The 19,145-nt window shown below is 43.9% G+C and overlaps 1 long non-coding RNA gene across 2 annotated transcripts in view; it reads right to left on the bottom strand.

The window, feature by feature from the left end:
* Positions 1-19,145, bottom strand: part of LOC115079888 — a 99,412-nt gene that overhangs the window by 57,187 nt on the left and 23,080 nt on the right. The window lies entirely within an intron of this gene.

Genomic DNA, 19,145 nt, shown 5'->3' with positions numbered 1-19,145 from the left:
GTTTTGTGTATAAGAGTCTAGCCCAGTGCTGTAGCTCCTCACGGGGCTCCTCCCAGTGGGCGTGGTCATCTCCACAGCACCCAAGGATCCACTAAAACACAGGTAATAACAACAGTTGCTAAGTTCTCATTTGGTATGTCAGGGCATTTTCTTTGTTCTTCAAAAGAGATGCTAATAAGCTTATAAACTTCTGAAAAATTCCAATTTAACAATGCTGGAAACCTGTGTCCTTTATTCACAGAGCATGCATTTCACAGTGCCATACTGAAATTGAAATGGTTGTTAGTCTTGCTCTGGATGGGTCTGCACCTTGGAAAAAGCAACTTACTCATAGGATCATCATCAAAATGCATTATGGCGTTAATGCCATATCACATGCGATAGCAATAGTATCACATTATGTGAATGCAAATTTTTCATGGGATAGGATTAGGGAGGGATTAATGAAAATGAAGGGCATTTTTGTACTTCATGCTTTTAACTACACCTTTTTCCTGGTATTAAGCTGTGTGAAATGCCTGAAAAGGCTGTAGTGCAATTTATGATAGTGCTGGCTACAGATCTATTATCTTGAGCACTTCCTATTCTCATTGTTTTGCCTATACAGTAATTTTTTTTTTTTTATCTTTCTGAACCCTTGCATACACTCTTGTATTTTGAGGTATTAGCCAGCAGGTTCTCACGTTCAGCTGGAAAATAACTTTCTGAAACACCAAATCACTGCCATAAAGATAATTATAGAATACCTTTCAGAAGCAGCTGAGCTATTTGGTGATATTCTTCATTATTGTTATAATTCCCTACATAAATGGCACTCTTTCAAGTCAAATAGATTGCTTAAAATACATATATGTATATATATATATCAATAATAATGGATTTCAGAATGAATCATAATAGTGAAAGCCATGGATGAGTTAGTCTATGAAAGGAAAACTGTCTCAGTCTGAAATGTTTTCCTTAGAAAAAGTTGCTGGAGAAAATTTTTATCAACCCTTGTGAACAAAGAGACATTTCTGGAGTTAGACATGATCTTATTTATATTGCAAACCATAGACAGAACAAAGTATCACAAATAAGGATTAGGCAGAAAGATATTTTAAGCAAAAAGGGATTATCTTGAGGAAGGCGAAGTCATGTCATGAAATGATGACTGATACATTTTTAAAGTACTTCATTTAAAACAATTGTAAAATAAGTTGCAGTAGTTTCTAGAGATTCTTTATCTTTATTTGCATTTTTGTACTGTGGTATGCCAAAGCTCAGAGTAGTTTACTTGTTAAAACATTCATAAATACCATAAATAGGACATCAAAGTATTATCCTATCACAACATGACATCTCTGATAATAGGTGCTAATTTAGACATTTTTTTTAATAATCATATCCTCGGAGTCAAGAAGGATTGGTTTTTACCCATAAAATGTTAACAAGGCTTTTTTGCTTCCCTTTGGATTATTGTAAGCAAATAATAAGCCAAATATAAGGAGAGGCAGCGCGGGCTTGTCCTGCATTGCTGTAGATAACATGGGCAAGCGCAGGGAGCCCTTAGGGAGAGGTAACCCATGGCGATGGCAACAAGTCTGAATTGCTGCCTCGTCATTGGTTACCTCAGAAACAGTAGCAATTGCGCGGGTTTTATTTGCTTGCCTCAGTCAGCAAGAAGCAGTGAGGCAAATGGCAGCAACTTGTTTTGCTTCGCAGCTTGCACTGACCCAGGAGGATTTTGCTAGCGGTTTTAGTGCTTAGGTTTTGTTTTAGTGGTAGCATGAAGCGCGGCCGCGAATGCAGAGCCACTTCCCTACCTGCTGCCGTGGTCAGCCGACCTCCGATGGCGTCCAGTGAGATGCAGCCCGGCTGGGCTCCCACCCCCTCCAGCACCCTGGTGAGTACTGACGGCGTGGCGACCCAGCTGCCGACGGCCCTCCCCTCGTTTTTGTCCCCCAGTCTCCCCCCCCCCCCCCCCCCCCAATGGAGGGCCCCCGCTCACGTGGCGGCCTCGCCTGAGGGGCCGTCCGATTCCGGCGAGAGCGGCCCTGTGCCTGCCCCAAGCTGGCCTTTGCTTTGCCCACCCATTCCTTCAGCCACCCCCCCCCCCCACCCCTGCATGCGAGGCTTCCCTTTGCTTTGCGATGAAATTTATCATATGCTTCGGCGGAAGTTTTGATTTTTCAGGCTATCCCGCCCATATTTAGCGCTACCCTCCGCAGTTTTTGCACTGCCTGTTTTCCTTTGGAGCTGATTGGCACAGGCATGGCTGGCTTGGCCTGCCCTGCGTCCATAGTGAGAAGGATTCAGTGAGGGGCAGGCAGTTTTGCAGCCCAGCAGTGGTGAAAAAGGCAAGGTTCCTTGAGGAGAGAGGTGCGCGGATTACTGCAGCAGCTCAGGTTTCCTAAGGAGCGTGCAGCCATCCTGCCCCCCTTCCCATAACAACAGGTTTATCGCAAGGGAGGGAGGGCGGTGCACGAGGGAGGGGTAAGCGTCCAGTCAGAAGGCGGGCCATGGAGGTGCCTGCAGTGAAGGCTAGGGTGGGAAGAAGGGGCAGAGCTAGCAGGGCAGGGTATGCCAGGGAACTGCCAAATTATGGGACAGAGTGGATTTTCCAAGGCAGAGCTTATAGCGGATACCTTAGAGCTGTATGTGAGTACCCGACTGGTGACGGGGGTGGCAGGGGCAGTTCAGGGTGGTATGGGTACCGGGGGGGTTTGGCTGCTGGATTCTGGGTCAGTTGAGGGGGCCATAATTTTTCCCCCGGGATGAGTGCAACATGGGTCCAGGGTCAGATGGGCGGGAGCAGGACTCAGGCTGCTTTATTTCAGCATCCAGCAGGTTTGAGAAAACCGAGTATGGTTGCAGGAGAGGAGTTTGGGGGGGGGGGGGGGGGGGGGGGTTAGACGCGGCGTTTCCAGGAACTCCAAGGCAGGAGGCATGGAGGGATAAAGAGTTCCTGCAAGGACAGGAGGGGCATGTTCCCAGTAAGAAGTCAGGATGCATCTGGAGGAGATGCAGGAAAGCAGCACAGTGACTTTGGGGGCAGGTAAGAAAGGAGGTGAATCTGAACACGGATCGCATGCGTCAGGGTGGTGGAAAAGGAGGGCTAGATTAAGTTCCTCTTCTAGTTCATATTTCCTCTTCCTCCAGTCTAGGGGGTCAGGACCAATCAGGCGGGTGGTATTAGAGGAAGGCCCTAGGTATGATAGGGGTCATCCGGCTTTGGCATCATTAACTGAGTTATGGGAGGAGATGCCTAAGCATCTGCTTATTGGAGGAGCGAAGAGGGGGTAGGAAGGATAAGAAGAAAAAAAAAAAAGGGAAAAGAAGTGAGAACAGGGCCAAGGGTAGCCAAAAAATGTGACTTGGGTGCGTGGTTTCCTGAGATTGGCCAGCATAGTAGGGCATTTCGACCCGACTCAGCATGGTGCATTGCTGTCTTATGCGAACAGTATAAGGGGAGCATTCAAGGATCATGAAGGTTGGGCCTGGCTCAACTACGATGAGAAAGTTTGCGACAAGATGGATGGCAATCGATTCATGTTGTAGGGAACTCAAGACATACACTTGTGGTTAACTCAGATGACCACCAAAGGTGAAAATACACCTAAAAGCTCAGGGGCAGGGGGAGTGGCAATGGTAATCCGGTGGGGATTACTGGGGGTAGCAGCACAGGTGGTTCCTTTCGAGGGCAAGGGAGTGTTAGGAAGCCGGAAGGGGGCAACAAAGTTATGCTTGGCAGGTTAGATGTCTGCTGGCGATCCAATCAACTTACCTGTTTCTTCCCAGAGTGCAATTTCGACATGAGTGCATTGGATGTGGAGGGGCACACACGGCCACTACGTGTCCTCAAGGGCACGGGGCCGTCAATCCTAAGGGTGGAAAATCTTGAGGTTTTGCAGCACAAGGTGGATTCACCGGTTGTTCTTTCTGCGCCACAAAGTTGGTTACGGTTTTATCCAGATGTTGAAGCAGAAGGTTTTTTGAGCGATGGTTTAAGTTTAGGTTTTCGTATCCCTCATGAAGGTACAGGTTTGGGAGGACGAGCACACAATGCTAGGTCGGCTTATAAGATGGCGGACGTGGCACGGGATAAGTCGAGATCCGAGATTCAGTTGGGTAAAGTGGTTGGGCCATTCGTGAGCCGCCATCTGAAAGCATGCCTTTGTCTCCGTTGGTGGTTATACCAAAGAAGGCTCCAGGGAAGTTCGGATTGATCTTGAACCTATCGTATACGGCGGGATCGTCTGTAAAGGATTTCATTCCTAGGAAAGCGTGGACAGTATGGTATGCTTCCTTCGATGCGGCGGTTGATTTAGTGAGAAGTGTTGGAAAGGGGGCTTGGCTAGCAAGGCTGATATCCGCATTTTCGTTTGTTAGATTTTGTAGGAGGTTTCTCTGTTGATAGTGGCTTACCCATGGATCGTGCGATTTCATGTGCTTTGGGAAGTTTTCAGCACTTTCATACAGTGGGCTACTACGAGGTATACAGGTTGTAACGATATTTACATTACTTGGATGCTTTCTGGTTTGTGGGAAATAGTTAGTCGAGCTTATGGTGGGATCAGTTAGCTGGTTTTTTGGGCAGTACTCGTTGTTTAGGGGTCCCTATAGCGCAGGACAAATTGGCAGGGCTGTCTATTAAGATTATTTTCCTGGGTACTGAGTTGGATCTGGTAGGAAAGTTGTCGTGTGTGCCTTCGGACAAAGTGGTCAAGCTGAAGGGATTGATGAAGTTAGTACGAAAGGCAACTAAGGTGATTTTAAAACATATGTAGTCCTTGATTGTTTCACTTTCTTTTGCGTGCAGGGTGATCCCGATTTGGGCAGGGCGTTTATACGCAGGCAGTCTGCGATGACTATCGGTGGGTGGGCAGGACTTCATTTTATTAGGGTGAAACAGAGGCTGAAGGAAGAACTGGGTGTCTGGGAGGGGGTTTGTTCCATGCAGGAAGGGGAAGAATCAAATGGGAAGTTGGAATTGTATTCGGACGCAGCAGGGACGTTCAGCTTCGGTGTATACTTTGGTCGGACATCATAATTAGGATCAGACATCATACCGAATAGGTGGAAACGGGGGGAGGGGGGGTTTTATAAAACTGAACCGACAGATTGGTGCATGGCTACAGAGACAAGGGTTTTTTTTGGGTGCGCCATGACACCGGGTGCCTGCGCACAGGGATGCCACACACCATCACCACCGGGCTCCCTGAAATAACTAACAGTGATGAGAAAGACAGAAAGAAAGAAAAAAAAGGTGAAAGAATCCATCTGGAACTGAGAGGGGAGGGGCGGTGAGTGATCCTCGATCGGGAGACCCGCCCCCTCTGATGTCACTGAGGACTGTAAAGGACATTAAACGGCGCCAGAACACCGGGTGCCTGCGCACAGGGATGCCACACACCATCACCACCAGGCTCCCTGAAATAACTAACAGTGATGAGAAAGACAGAAAGAAAGAAAGAAAAAAAGGTGAAAGAATCCATCTGGAACTGAGAGGGGAGGGGCAGTGAGTGATCCTCGATCGGGAGACCCGCCCCTTCTGAAGTCACAGAGGACTGTGACGGATGTTAAACGGTGCCAGAACACCAGGAGTCGCGTGCCGTGCATCGTGCACCCCTTTGTGCATCCCGTAGTGTTAGCCATTCCCCATGTTCTTTTATATCCCTTGTTAACAATCCCCATATTTAAATGTTTAATGTATTTGACAAAGGTAACGCATGAGTTCCTGCAAATTTTGTTTAAATGTAAACCGATGTGATATGTAAAATTGAACGCCGGTATATAAAAATAAATAAATAAATAAAATAAATGATTGGTCGTGGGAGGTGTTGGGAGGTTTCTTCCGTTCCATTGGAGTCCACCGTTCTGGTTTAGGCATTGCTTTATTTAACAATGCTTTGCAGGAGGGTTTTAGAGCAACAATGTGTGATGGGTTTGGGGCCGCAGTGGGGGAACAAAGATAACCAAGGTTGTCTTTGTTTGTGGCAGAAACCCAAGCTCTAAGTGATAAGTGTTTGTATTGGATTGTAAAGGACAATGGAGGAGGGGGAGGGAGAATCTCATGTAGTTTGGGGCTGCTACACGGGATGGCCTATGAGCAAGGGGGGGGGGGGGGCGCGATGCTCAGGCCGCAAGCTTACCCTCGCTGGGGCTGCGGCGGGATAGGTGAGATGGGAGTGACGGCTTAGTCTTACCACTGGGATGCAATGGTAAGCGAAGAGGATCAAGGAAGAGGATGGGGAAAGGGGGCAGGGGTTCTTTGCATTGTTTGTATAATAAGTTTAAGGGCTCGGGTTATGTTATGTAATAAACTGCGGCCTTGTTTTAAAGCCATATAGGTGTACTGTGATTCTTGTACAAGGGGGTGGGGAGACCGATAGGGAAGCAAGACTTGCACCTCGCTATGTTAGCAGTTTGAACTCGATAGGTGACTTTGTTCAGCCAGATTATGCAATCAGAATAAGTGTTCAATTACCAGTTTAACTGATGTTGTTAAAATATTGTATATCCAACTTGTTTCTTTTTTTTTTTTTTAATTCCTGCAGGTGAACCTGACCGACCAAGAAAACTTAATGTGACTGAGATTACCAAGAATAGTGCCACATTATCTTGGCTACCTCCTTTGCATGATGGAGGTTCTAAAGTTGATGGATATCTTATTCATTATAATGAGGAAGGCCAGCCTGAAAACAAATAGACACAGTATTCAGTTGTGAAGGATCTGAACATTATTGTAGCTGGACTTAAGGAGGGGGTTAAATAAAAATTTAGAGTGGCAGCTAGAAATGCTGTAGGAGTGAGTTTGCCCAGAGAAGCAGAAGGACTATTTGAAATTAAAGATCAACTTAGTAAGTAATTGTGCTACACTGCGATTATAGTTAACTGATATTTTCTGTTATAACAGTTTAATATTATTTCTATGTAAATAAATATCAAGCACTTTTATAGACTACATTTTGGGAATTTTCACATACAAAGCAAAATACAAAATTAACCTGATTTTGAATTAACGTGGATTATTTTACAGTACAAACAGTAATAATTATTCTTTATTTTATTGTACAGTGGCACCAAAAATCTTAATGCCTGAACTAATTACTATTAAAGCTGGACAGAAGCTTAGAATTGAGGCACATATTTATGGAAAGTCTGCACCAGTATCTAAATGGATGAAGGCAGAAGAAGATGTGATGCCTTCTGGCAGTGCATAAAGCCCCAAATTCATCTGTTCTCATTATAAAGGATGTAACTAGAAAAGACAGTGGTTACTACAGTTTGACTGCAGAAAACAGTTCTGGCGTAACCTCTCAGAGAATTCGAGTACCGTAGTTGTTATGGGTGAGTTACTATAGTAGCATGATTTCTGTACAGCTAGGTTTGGCATATTTTATTCTGCTAAGTACTATTATTTTATTTTCTTGATGCATTTTGCAGATATTCCAGATCCACCAGAATCACCATCTGAAATTTCTGAGATAGATTCTGATGCCTGTACACTGTCATGGCACCTGTCACTTGAAGATGGAGGCAGTAACATCACAAATTATGTAGTTGAGAAATGTGATGTAAGCAGAGGACACTGGGTTACTGCTGTTGAGTCAGTTACAAAAACATGCTGCAGAGTTGGAAAACTGATTCCTGGACAAGAGTATATTTTCCATGTACGAGCTGAAAATCGTTTTGGCATTTCAGATCCTATTACATCTGACAAGATGGTTGCTAAGTTCCCATTTGGTATGTCAAGGCATTTTCTTGTTTTTCAAAAGAGATGCTAATAAGCTTATAAACTTCTGAGAAATTCCAATTTAACAATGCTGGAAACCTGTGTCCTTTATTCACAGAGCATGCATTTCACAATCACTGCCCATACTGAAATAGAAATGGTTGTTAGTCTTGCTCTGGAGAGGTCTGCACCTTGGAAAAACAACTTACTCATAGGGTCATCATCAAAATGCGTAATGGGTTAATGCCATATCGCAAGCGATAGTAATAGTATCACATGTGAATGCAAATTTTTATGGGGTAGGATTAGGGAGGGATTCATGAAAATGAAGGCCATTTTTGTACTGCATGCTTTTAACTACACCTTTTTTCCTGGTATTAAGCTGTGTGAAATGCCTGAAAAGGCTGTAGTGCAATTTATGATAAAAATTGCATTTTGGGCTTGGAGGGGGGGGGGGGGGGAGAGAGAGAGAGAGAGAAACTCTGGGTAGGCCTGCACAGTATTCAACTACTTATATCACTATAGGAGGGCCAGCTAATAACTCGAGGTGAGGTATTGGTGGTGGTTTAGGGTTTGGGGGCCAATTTTACATGCAGAGTGAGACGTACGAACAGCACAGAACACCTCAGTGAAGATTTGATGTCGTTTGGAATGAGGAAAGTATCTCAAAGATGAGATTTGTCTTCTCCACTTCTCTGACTTTCGCACAGTCCTACAATCAATCATTTTTTCTAAGTTAGACTACTGTAATGCCCTTCTCCTCGGACTCCCCTCAACTTCTATTAAACCTTTACAACTCCTACAAAACGCCTCTGCTCGCATCCTCACAAACTCCAGAAAGGGAGACCATATCACACCAACCCTCATTGAATTACACTGGCTACCAATTAAATCACGAATCCTTTACAAAACCCTATCCCTCATTCATAAAAGTATCATACATGAAAACATCCACTGGCTCAATCCTCCCCTCATGATACGCACCTCCACATGTCCAACCCGTACCTCTCATCAAGGAATGCTACACCTGCCACCTATCAAATCCACCAAACTTACCTCCACCACCAAGAGGGCCTTTTCCCTTGCTGGCCCCTCACTTTGGAACTCCATGCCTCCAGACCAGCGTACCGAAACCTCCACACCCGTTTAAAAAGAAACTGAAAACATGGCTATTTCGACAGGCCTTCCCATCCGACACCAACCCCCACTGAAGACAAAATACTTCAGTGTAACCAACCCTGTTGATGACATAGCGTATTTTCCTCCCTCTGTACTCCTGGAACATTAATAGATCCCTCTCCCTCCCCTAATCACTTTCTCCTCCTAGCCTTTCCTCTAACACCCCCCCCCCCCCCCACCACCTGTTTCACCTCTTGTCCCTAACCCACTTGTATATATTGTACATAGAAGTTTGGTTATAATTTTATAGTTAATCCAGTCTCCCCAGACAATACTCTCGCACCTCCCTGTTATCCTACTCCTGTATTAAAGTCCTGTTTCCCTATATTTAACTTGGTTCCTTGTAAAGGCAATGCCTAACTGACAGTTCCCTGTCAGAGTTCAAGTTTTGTGTAAACTGATACGATGTGCAAACGGTTGTCGGTATATATAAAAAAAAAAAAAAAAGCAAAATAAATAAATAAATAAATAAATAAATAAATGTTCTCTCGCCCTAGCTTGATAGTACCCTGGAAGAGACCATCAAGCTAGGATGAGAGAACATTATAGAAATCTCAACTTTGTGAGACTTTTCTCACTCCAAATGATGTCAGATCTTCACTTAGGTGTACTGTGCTGTTCATACATCTCACTTTGCATATAAAACTGGCCCAAAACCCCAAAACCAGCACCAAAACCTCACCGTGAGTTATTAGCTGTCCCTTTAAGACTAGGTCTTTCTTTTGAGACTACTGCATATAATAAGATACCACTATTCTTTTTGTGATATGAATGCCTATTCTGAGATCACAAAACCTATTTTTCTGTTATTCTACAGTGGCCATCAAATACTAACAAGCCTTTTATGGGGATAATTTTCAGTTGGTGTAAAGTCTATGCATATGTTTTACCCACAAACTTTACACTAATTTTGAAAACAAATGTACATACATACTTTTGCTTTAAAATAAACTATGTACACACATTTATGCTTACTATTTGGTGCACATAGTTTTGCTGAAAGAATTTGTGTGCATAGTTTTTAAATAAAAAAGTACACATGTTAAGTCCCAACTCTATCTAGACTCTACTCACTGAAACACCTTTTCCCTAGGTGCCTAAAAGAATAGCATGCGTGTATGCAGGTACTTTTACATGTATTATCAATTAAACAATTTTCTAAAGGGCAATTTCTGCAGGTAAAGCATACTTCTTCACCCACAGAAAACCCTTTGAAAATTACCCTTTCTGCCCTTAGCAACTGAGGAACTTCAACTGACAATATAGAAGTAAAAAATACGCTGCCATTGCAGCAAACTATTCAGTACCCTTAATATAGGCTGACTGTTCATTTTAGATCTGTGTTTTCTTGTCATGTCATTTTCTGCAGATGTTCCCAGTGAACCAAAAAATGCATGTGTTACTAAGATTAACAAAGACTGTATTTTTGTGGCATGGGACAGAGCAGACAGTGATGGTTAGGTGATTGAATGCAAGGAAAGAAACAGTTTGCTAAGGGTGAAGGCTAATGATACAGTGGTGCGCACAACAGAGTATCCTTGTGGTGGTCTGATAGAGGGTCTAGAATATACTTTCAGGATTTGTGATCTGGTGCAAGCAAACCAACTGAGTTTGTAACAGCAAGAACACCAGTCGGTAAGTATTAATTAAAATATTCTTAACAAACCTTATCAGTTTCCAGCAAAAGTTACATCTTTAAGGTGGAGGGGGGGGGGGTAATTTTTATATAGGCCTTGCTGCTTGTAGACTCATAATTTACCCGCAGCCTGCAAATATATTTTCAAAGAGAAACTCCTCCTGGAGTCTTCCCTTTGAAAATCCAGCTGGAAGGGATTAAGTGGGTCCACTGTTCTCGAATACATTTACACCTGCTTTGAAGCAGGTGCAAATATACCCGTGGCAAGTCCATGTGGGTCTTTCAAAATAAAAATCCAGGATGGATTTTCGCTTCCCTGACCTATCTCTATCCTCTTTCCCTTCTCTTTTTGGATGCGAGTAAGCGTACCTGCACTGTTCAAAACACAGGTACTTTTAAATGCTGGGTGAGTGGGGGATGCTAGTTTTTAGCTGGGCTTTACCCATTGAAAATTACCCTCCATATGTAGAATCCAGCATTGTTTTCATCTCTTTCAACATAATATAGCTATAATTTAGATAATGTAAGCTATCATGATAGAACTGCACAGCAAAGAGCCACATTGTAATGTAAGTTTTGTTAAATATTCACATTTTAGTATAATATACATTTGCTTCTGTGCTTTAAAAAATCAGTTGTATGACAGAGCCACATAGGACTTCTGTGCCCCAGGTCGTGTGACATCAAGAAAGTAGATAGTCTGAGGCAGGGCTAGCAGAACTGGTCCAGGAGATGGCCACTAAGGAGTCCAAACTAATACTTCTAAGCCAAGATTATCTGGTGGACAAAATGTATTTTGTTCATATAACATCACATATTTTGTTCTCCAGGTCTGAAATTATAATATGATGAATGAGTACTTTTTTACTAAAATTGTTTATTAAACAAAACAAAATGTCTCCCTTCTATTTTTCAATTGTTTTATCAAATCTGCACATACCTGGAGAAGATAAAAATGTTAATTTCAGTATTACTCGGTCTTAATTTACTAAGGCTTTTTTCTCATTGTGTCTATGGGAAAACAGTTTAATAAATTAGGCCTGTGGTGTGCCTTTATTTATGTGACTACTCCAGATTGTGGAAATTACCTATTTTTGATGTTTTAGTATACATTAGATCAGTGGTTCTCAACTTTTTTTCTGTCAGGACACACCTGATAGATAGTTCCCACATGTGTGACACACTGAAAACATGACAGTCACAAGTTAACCCCACCCCCACCCCGCACAACTCACCATACAAAAAAGATATTCTGGTGTTATCTCAATAACAGAACACAAACTCCCTCTACTACCAGGCGCAATAGCTCTAATTATAAAAAGATAGCAGTTCACCACCAATGCATGTCCTATTGAGAAAACACAACAAATAAGGTGAGGTATTTTACTAGCCTACATGCTAGTTAAATATCTCATCTTGATCATACACACAAGATTGACGTTCACAAAGTACAGAAAGAACACAAATTACAAATATGGAGACAGAACCTGGAATGGAAACCCAAAAAGGCCACGCTGCATGCAGTACAAAATTTGAGAAATGGGAACAGAAATATAACACTTAACATGGTACCAAAATCTGCAATAATGCACACAAACTAATCCACACAAAGTTACACCTGCATTATGGCACGCACTCAAATGGAACAACCCAAAAGGCAACACTACAAATATTAAACCAGGTCCTAAACCCCAATACACCTCCAATTAGGAAAACAGAAAAAGCCAAGCCCTTGTAGATTCCCAAACAAAAATAATTGTAAAACTATATGAATAAATCTTTCAAAACAGCTGATGAACAGAACAGCATTAAACAATTAAAAACTCTTAAAAATTATTAAAAACTCTCCAAACACCTATAATATATTTTAAAACAGCAGACACATCACATAATACCTAATAATTAAAATGGTGATCAATCAAGAAAAATGAACTTAAAAAGCCACCTTTACTTACCCTCTCCAGCAGTTCTCCTATTGATTCCTTTCCCTTGGAGGCCACACCAGAAGCAGCAGTAGCTGCTGAAGCTATCCTCACAGTCCTCTTCCTTAGGGACCACAACCAGTCTCTTCTCTCTCTCACACACACACACACACATATATCAGTCACCTCCCTGTTCAGTCTCACACATACACAAGTCACCTCTCTGACCAGTCTTTTCTCAATCACACAGTGCTTTCTGTCATACAACACAGGCTTTCAATCACACACATGCTCTATTTCACTTACACACAAGCTCTCAATCATACACATGTTTTCTCAATCTCACTTACAAATAGGCTCTTAATCACATAAATGCCCCTTCTCTCTCATACAGCCATAGCCAGCCAGGAATGTGCTTCAACTCTCTCTCTCTCGCACGCACGCACACACACACACACACGCACACAAGCACCCTCCCTGTCTCACATACACACCACATACACAAAAAACTACCTCCCTGTCTCACATACACATCACACACACAGAAGCACATTCCCGATCTCAAATATACACACACCAACCCACAGCTGAACAGCTCGTCTTTGGCTCCGCCGGCCTGGTCTCTCGCATTAGCAAGCAGCTCTAATCTTCAGGTCTTCAGTCCTGCAGGTAGCATGTGACACACCTGCTGGTGCCTGGTGACGCACCAATTGAAAATCACTGCATTAGATAGCATAAGAAACCATGTAGCATAGCACTGCACAGTTCAAAATACAGCATTAAAAACTAAAAATACTCACATTAGAACTTGCACTGTTTCTATTGCCAGTGTATACACAGATGAAAAGACATTGTTTATTTTCATACCACCACATAACTACTGCATGAAAGCTTAAATCAACCCCTGTATGTTAAAAATGAATAGGATATGCCAGTTAACAATTGCAGCATAACAATGAGGAACTGTGAATGAAATACTTTTCCTCTACACTCAGGCAGGCCTGTCCACACCGGTGGGTTATGCACTCCAACCAGCAGATGGAGACAAAGTAAAACTGATTCACTGACATATAGCCCTGCCCCAACATCAGCCTGTATTCTCAGTCTCCAGAAGATGATGGACAAGCATTTCCCTAATGGGGATTGCTCGTGTTAAAAAAAAGAGAAGATAGAAGATAAGGAGAAAAATTATACATAGAGCTTGAGCTCCTGAGTTGACACCAGATTGGTCCCTCCCTCAGTTGAGCAGTTTAAGTCGCAAGGCCTGGCCAGCTTAGACTTATAAAGGATGAGGGAGAGCTCAGCGGTGAAGGCTTGTACCCTTTCCTCCTGTAGCCAATGACCTGATCATTCTCACAGCCAGGGAAGGGCTGAACTCAGGTAAAAATGAAATAGGAGGGACATGTTAGATCCCCCTTTTTTCCTTACAGAGTCATTCTCTCCCTCAACATTTCCTACTTTTCCCCCTCTCACTTCTCTGGGGTTTTAGTGGAGAGTGGAGGCGGCATATGTCAGCGGATTGAGCGTTCTGCTTGCCTTCCACTTCAGGCAAGTGACGAAGAGAGGCTGTCCCTGGAGATGTTGAGGATGATTAAAGTGGGGACTCGTATTTCACATCTCTGGAAGTGAGAGAAATTCCACCTTACATGGAACCACATAGGACTCTACTACATTCTTTTCACAAAGACTAGTTTCCAGGTCTGTTAAACAGACCCTGAAAACACTCAGAGTAGACAGTGATGACACTATGAGATTACAAAAGAAAGATCCCATACTGGTCACCTTGCACAAGGCGCCCTTTTTCTTTCCCCTCTGTTGCGTTCGTGCCTCTTCTTGCCCTTCGCTCCACCCTCTCTACCTTGGGAGCGACTCCCTTCGGCTCTGATGGACTGTTGCAGCCGCGGCTTCTCCCTGCCTCTTGGTCCCGGTGTTCCCGGGCTGGCTTGATGCTACGGATCCGCCATGCTCCTGATGACGTAAGGGCGCGCGCGCGTGCTCCAGACTTTGTACCAGCAAGGGCGCGAACCTCGGGGGCGTCCCCCCGTAGTGATGTCATCCATTTTCACTTTAAAAGGTCTTTGTTTGCTAACCTCTAATGAGTTAGCAAGGAACTCCAACAGGACTTGCTTCAGCAGTCCACGATACTTGCAACAATGATCCAAGTCAGCAAGGGGAATCCTTCCCCACTGCTCGGCCTTTTCAAACTTACCAGGAGTACCCGCTCCACGGGGGCTCCGCTCTCTCTTCTTGATTTCAGATTGCCTGTGAATACTCAGAAGACTCCGCATTGCCTGGAAGCGATAACAGACGTGAACACAGTGAGTTCTATTGTAATAGGAATCGGTACTCGCTCCACGAGGGCCTACATTCATATAGCTCTGAAGACTCCCTTCCGTCCAAAACGTTATCGCAGGTACGGAGATCATGAGTTATATTGGCAAGATTGCAGATAGGAACCGGTACTCGCTGCATGAGGGCCCATGTTCCTAGAATCCTTTACAGACTCTCTTCTACTCTAGAAGCCAGTTCATATACAGCTTTTGTGAGTTCTTATTACAGACTGTTTATAGGAACCAGTGCTCACCTACGGCTCCTGTTCCCGAATATACTGAAGACTCTCTGTGGAATAGAGACCATTGCAGACATCTGCTATTGTGAGTGTATCATCTTGTATCCAGTATACCCTGTCTACTCACTACTTCTAGTCTCTCTCTACAGCCCAGCAACCCAGAGATTATATTCCAGTATCAAAAGGACTTCAGCCCTGCGGGACACATCGACTCACTACTGCCACCACTGGTGGTCCAGCTTCCAGCTTAATAAAGAACTATTGTGTTTATTTCATATTCCAGCCTAGCTGGTGGTTCCTCTCAGGATCTCCTCCTTTGGGCGCTGTCATCTGCCATCGGCCCAGGGATTCACCATTTCCTCCAAGTGGTCATTCCTTACACTATCACTCTGTGGGAGCCAACCACTACAGACCACTAACACCGCTTATGGAAGTATTATATATATATAGCTAACTCTTCTTTCTATGGGACTTGCCAACAGCTTATATATAACAGATTGCTACTCTGTAGCGGAGACATGATAGATTGCTATCTCAGTAGCGAAGTACAATACACCTATTGTTAGCTCTCTCCTCAGTAGAGTATCATTGAACAGCTTGCCAACTTCTCTTCCCTGGGAAGTTGATCTATAACAGATTGCTACCTCCTTTCCTTACAGGAGCATCTAACATCAGTACGCTAACAGAATATTAACTCCGCCATCCTGACGGGGTAAGCACTACAGAAAGCTAACTCCGCCCTTCTAGAGGAGCAGATCATGACAGGTTGCTAACTCCTCCTCCTTCAAGAGAATAGCAGAACAGATTGCTAACTCCGCCCTCCTGGCAGAGGTGAGCGATGACATATTGCTGCTATTCCCCTCTGGAGGAGGAGAGCGTAACAGATTGCTAACTTCCTAGCAAGAACAGTCACACCCTCCTGGAGGAAATTCAAGAGTTGATTGATCTTGAGTGGAATGCTCCGGAAGCAAGTTTTAAAGGGGGGTGATCCTTGGTGAGTTTATACTCCTTGAATCCGAAGGCAAGTGAGCAGTTGCATTTCCCGAAGGTTGATGCCTTGATGTGCACCGTTACTAAGCAAACCACCAGCATAGTAGGACTGAATCCATCCTCAAAAAGACATTTGAAGCCAAGGCAATGAATTTGCAGATCATGTCTTGCTGCTGCCTGGTGGCTGAAGCAGGGTTGCGTCTCTCTCAGGAGATTCAAGGAGTAGGGTCTGATAGCAGGCCAGTGATGGAACCAGGAACCGCAGACTGTGACTTGGAGCGGACGACTACTAAAAGTTTGGCTTCCGTGATAGCAGCTAAGCGCCAGTTATGGGTCTGGAACTGGTCGGCGGACACTATTTCCAAATCAAATTTGACAAGGTTACCTTTAAGGGTTCTCTCTTGTTCTGCAGTGAGTTGGAAAAGATGGCGAATAGATGGGGTGAATCCAAATTTTTGTGATTGCCAGAAGACAGGAAAGTGGCATCCCGTTCTTTTGGCATGAAAGCACGCTCCAGGGATTGTCATTGGTTTCATCCATACAGAGAGCAACTGCTCAAATGTCTTGTCCCTTCGGAAGATCTGAGTCCTTTCGGCTAGGGCTCACCTTTATGGGTCAGGAGATAGGCAGTCATCTATCTCGCTTTTATCAAAGGTGCACCCACATTATGGTAAGGAACGGCTGTTCTCTAGAATTTCTCAGAATTGCTCCAGTTGCATTTATGGTCTTTGTGCAACTCCCTAGTGAAGAGAGCAGCAGTGGAAGCTACGTTAGAAGGTTGATAGATTTCAATACCATAATTCCAATACCCAGAAAACAAGAAAATACAGAATGCTATTCCATTTATTTTGGCATTTCAGAATAGGAAGAAGGTTCCTTTTGACCCATCCTGGATCTGAAGGGAGTCAATCATCATTTGCGTGTGACTCACTTCAGGATGGAAACTCTCTGTACTGCCATAATTACGAAGCATAAAGGGGAATTTCTCACACCTCTCGATCTCATGGAAGCCTCTTTGCATATCCCCATTCAATGAGAACATCAACGTTTCCTTTGTTTCACCATTTTAGGGCATCAATATCAGTTTCGGGCCCTACCCTTTGGACTGAATACTGTGCCTAGGGCCTTCTCCAAGGTCTTGCTGGTGGTAGCAGCATCTCTGTGCAAGGAATACTTTCTTGCTCATCCATATCTGGACAACTGGTTGATTCAGACCAAGAGTTTGGAAGAGAGTCAATTGGCATGTCACAAAGTAATCTCCTTGCTTCATGAGCCAGGCTGGGTGGCGAATTTAGCCCAGAGGAGTTTACAACTGACTCAGATCCTGGAATACCTCGGTGTGTGATTTGATACAGAACGGGGCAGAGTGTTCCTGCCAGAGAATCGCATTCAAAAGTTGGTGACTCAATTTCAGTACTTGCATGTTCTGGGGTCTATGGCGGTGACATTGGAGGTAGTACCCTGGGCAAGGGCATCACATGCAGCTACTTCAGCACTCATTGCTCTCCTGGTGGAATCTGCAGTCACAGGAATACACAGTGAGAATCCACTTGCCATTGGAGGTGAGCAACCAGTTGCAGTAGTGGTTATAAGCAGATCACCTCAGGAAAGTACTGCACTTGGAGACACTGGACTGGTTGGTGCTCACAACAGATGCGAACCTTCTGGATTGGGGGTCTCAGTGTCAAGAGATGATGGTGCAAGGTTGGTGGAATAGTGAGGATCGGCAGTGGACCATCAATCAATTGGAAGCATGCTTACAGTTCACTGAGCAGCTGGAAGATCGAGCGATAAGAATAATGTCGGACAATGCCACAGTGGTCACCTACATAAATCATCAAGGTGGAACCAGAAGCCAACAGGTGTCGGTGGAGATAGATGCATTCATGGTATGGGCAGAGCAGCAACTTCAGGAGATATCTGCCTCCACATTGTCAGGAAGGACAATGTGTGGGCCGACTTCCTCAGCAGACAGGTCTTGGACCCATGAGAGTGGGAGCTGGCAGACGAGGCTTTTCAACTCAGTGGCTTGGTGGGGTTGGCCATATCTGGACTTAATGGCAAACTCCAACAACAGGAAGATATCACAGTTCTACAGTTGCACTCTTGTCCAGGTGTGGCTACAGAGTGGGGTTTTATATGCCTTCCCACCCTGGCCAATGATCAGCAGGGTAATTCAGAAGATTGAGAGTCAGATCAAGACCACATTTCTAGTGGCTTCAGATTAGCCCTGGAGGCCGTGGTACACTGATCTTTCACAGCTCCTGGTGGGCAGTCCTATCAGGCAGCCACTCAGAAAGGATCGGTTGCATCAGGACCCAGTACTGCATGACATTTCAGGTCAGTTTTGTCTTATGGCTTGGTCCTTGTGAGGATTGACGGTGATTTCCACATTGCTTCATGCCAGGAAGTGTTTCATCTTTCTGGATTATATTAGGGTTGGAGAGTATTCAAGAGCTGGTGTGGGGTGCGAGGTTCTCACCTTTTGAAAGTAGAAATTCCATTAATATTGGAGATTTTACAGGAAGATTTGGTTAAAGGTTTTTCCTTGAACCCCCTGAAGGCATAGGTAGCAGCTCTCGCTTGCTATAGGTAGCGAATCAGTGGTAGACCCTTGTCTTCCCATCCAGATATATCCAAATTCTTGAAAGGAGTCAAATATCTATGTCCTCCCTTGCATCTACTGGTGTCTCTTTGGGACCTTAATATGGTTTTGCATTTGAACCAATGACTTGGAAGGGGCACAATATGTAAATTTACAGCTCTAACACTAAATTTTCAAAAGGAAGCTTTGATTACATGAGAAAAATATAAAAAAAACTGAAAGGTGCAGGTGCAAAAGGTAAAAGTGTACAACAGGTATGGACAGTGTTTTAAAATACAATCTTAGAAGCACAGTCCAGATGTATTCCACGCATTAAGAAAGGTGGAAGGAAAGCAAAACGATTACCGGCATGGTTAAAAGGTGAGTTGAAAGAGGCTATTTTAGCCAAAAAAGCATCCTTCAAAAATTAGAAGAAGGATCCATCTAAAGAACATAGGAAAAAGCATAAGCATTGTCAAGTTAAGTGTAAAACATTGATAAGACAGGCTAAGAGAGAATTTGAAATGAAGTTGGCTGTAGAGGCAAAA

Source organism: Rhinatrema bivittatum, chromosome 18 (assembly GCF_901001135.1).
Source record: "Rhinatrema bivittatum chromosome 18, aRhiBiv1.1, whole genome shotgun sequence".
Lineage (NCBI taxonomy): Eukaryota > Metazoa > Chordata > Amphibia > Gymnophiona > Rhinatrematidae > Rhinatrema > Rhinatrema bivittatum.
The sequence above is the reverse complement of the archived record's forward strand: the minus strand, read 5'-3'. Positions and strand labels throughout refer to the sequence as shown.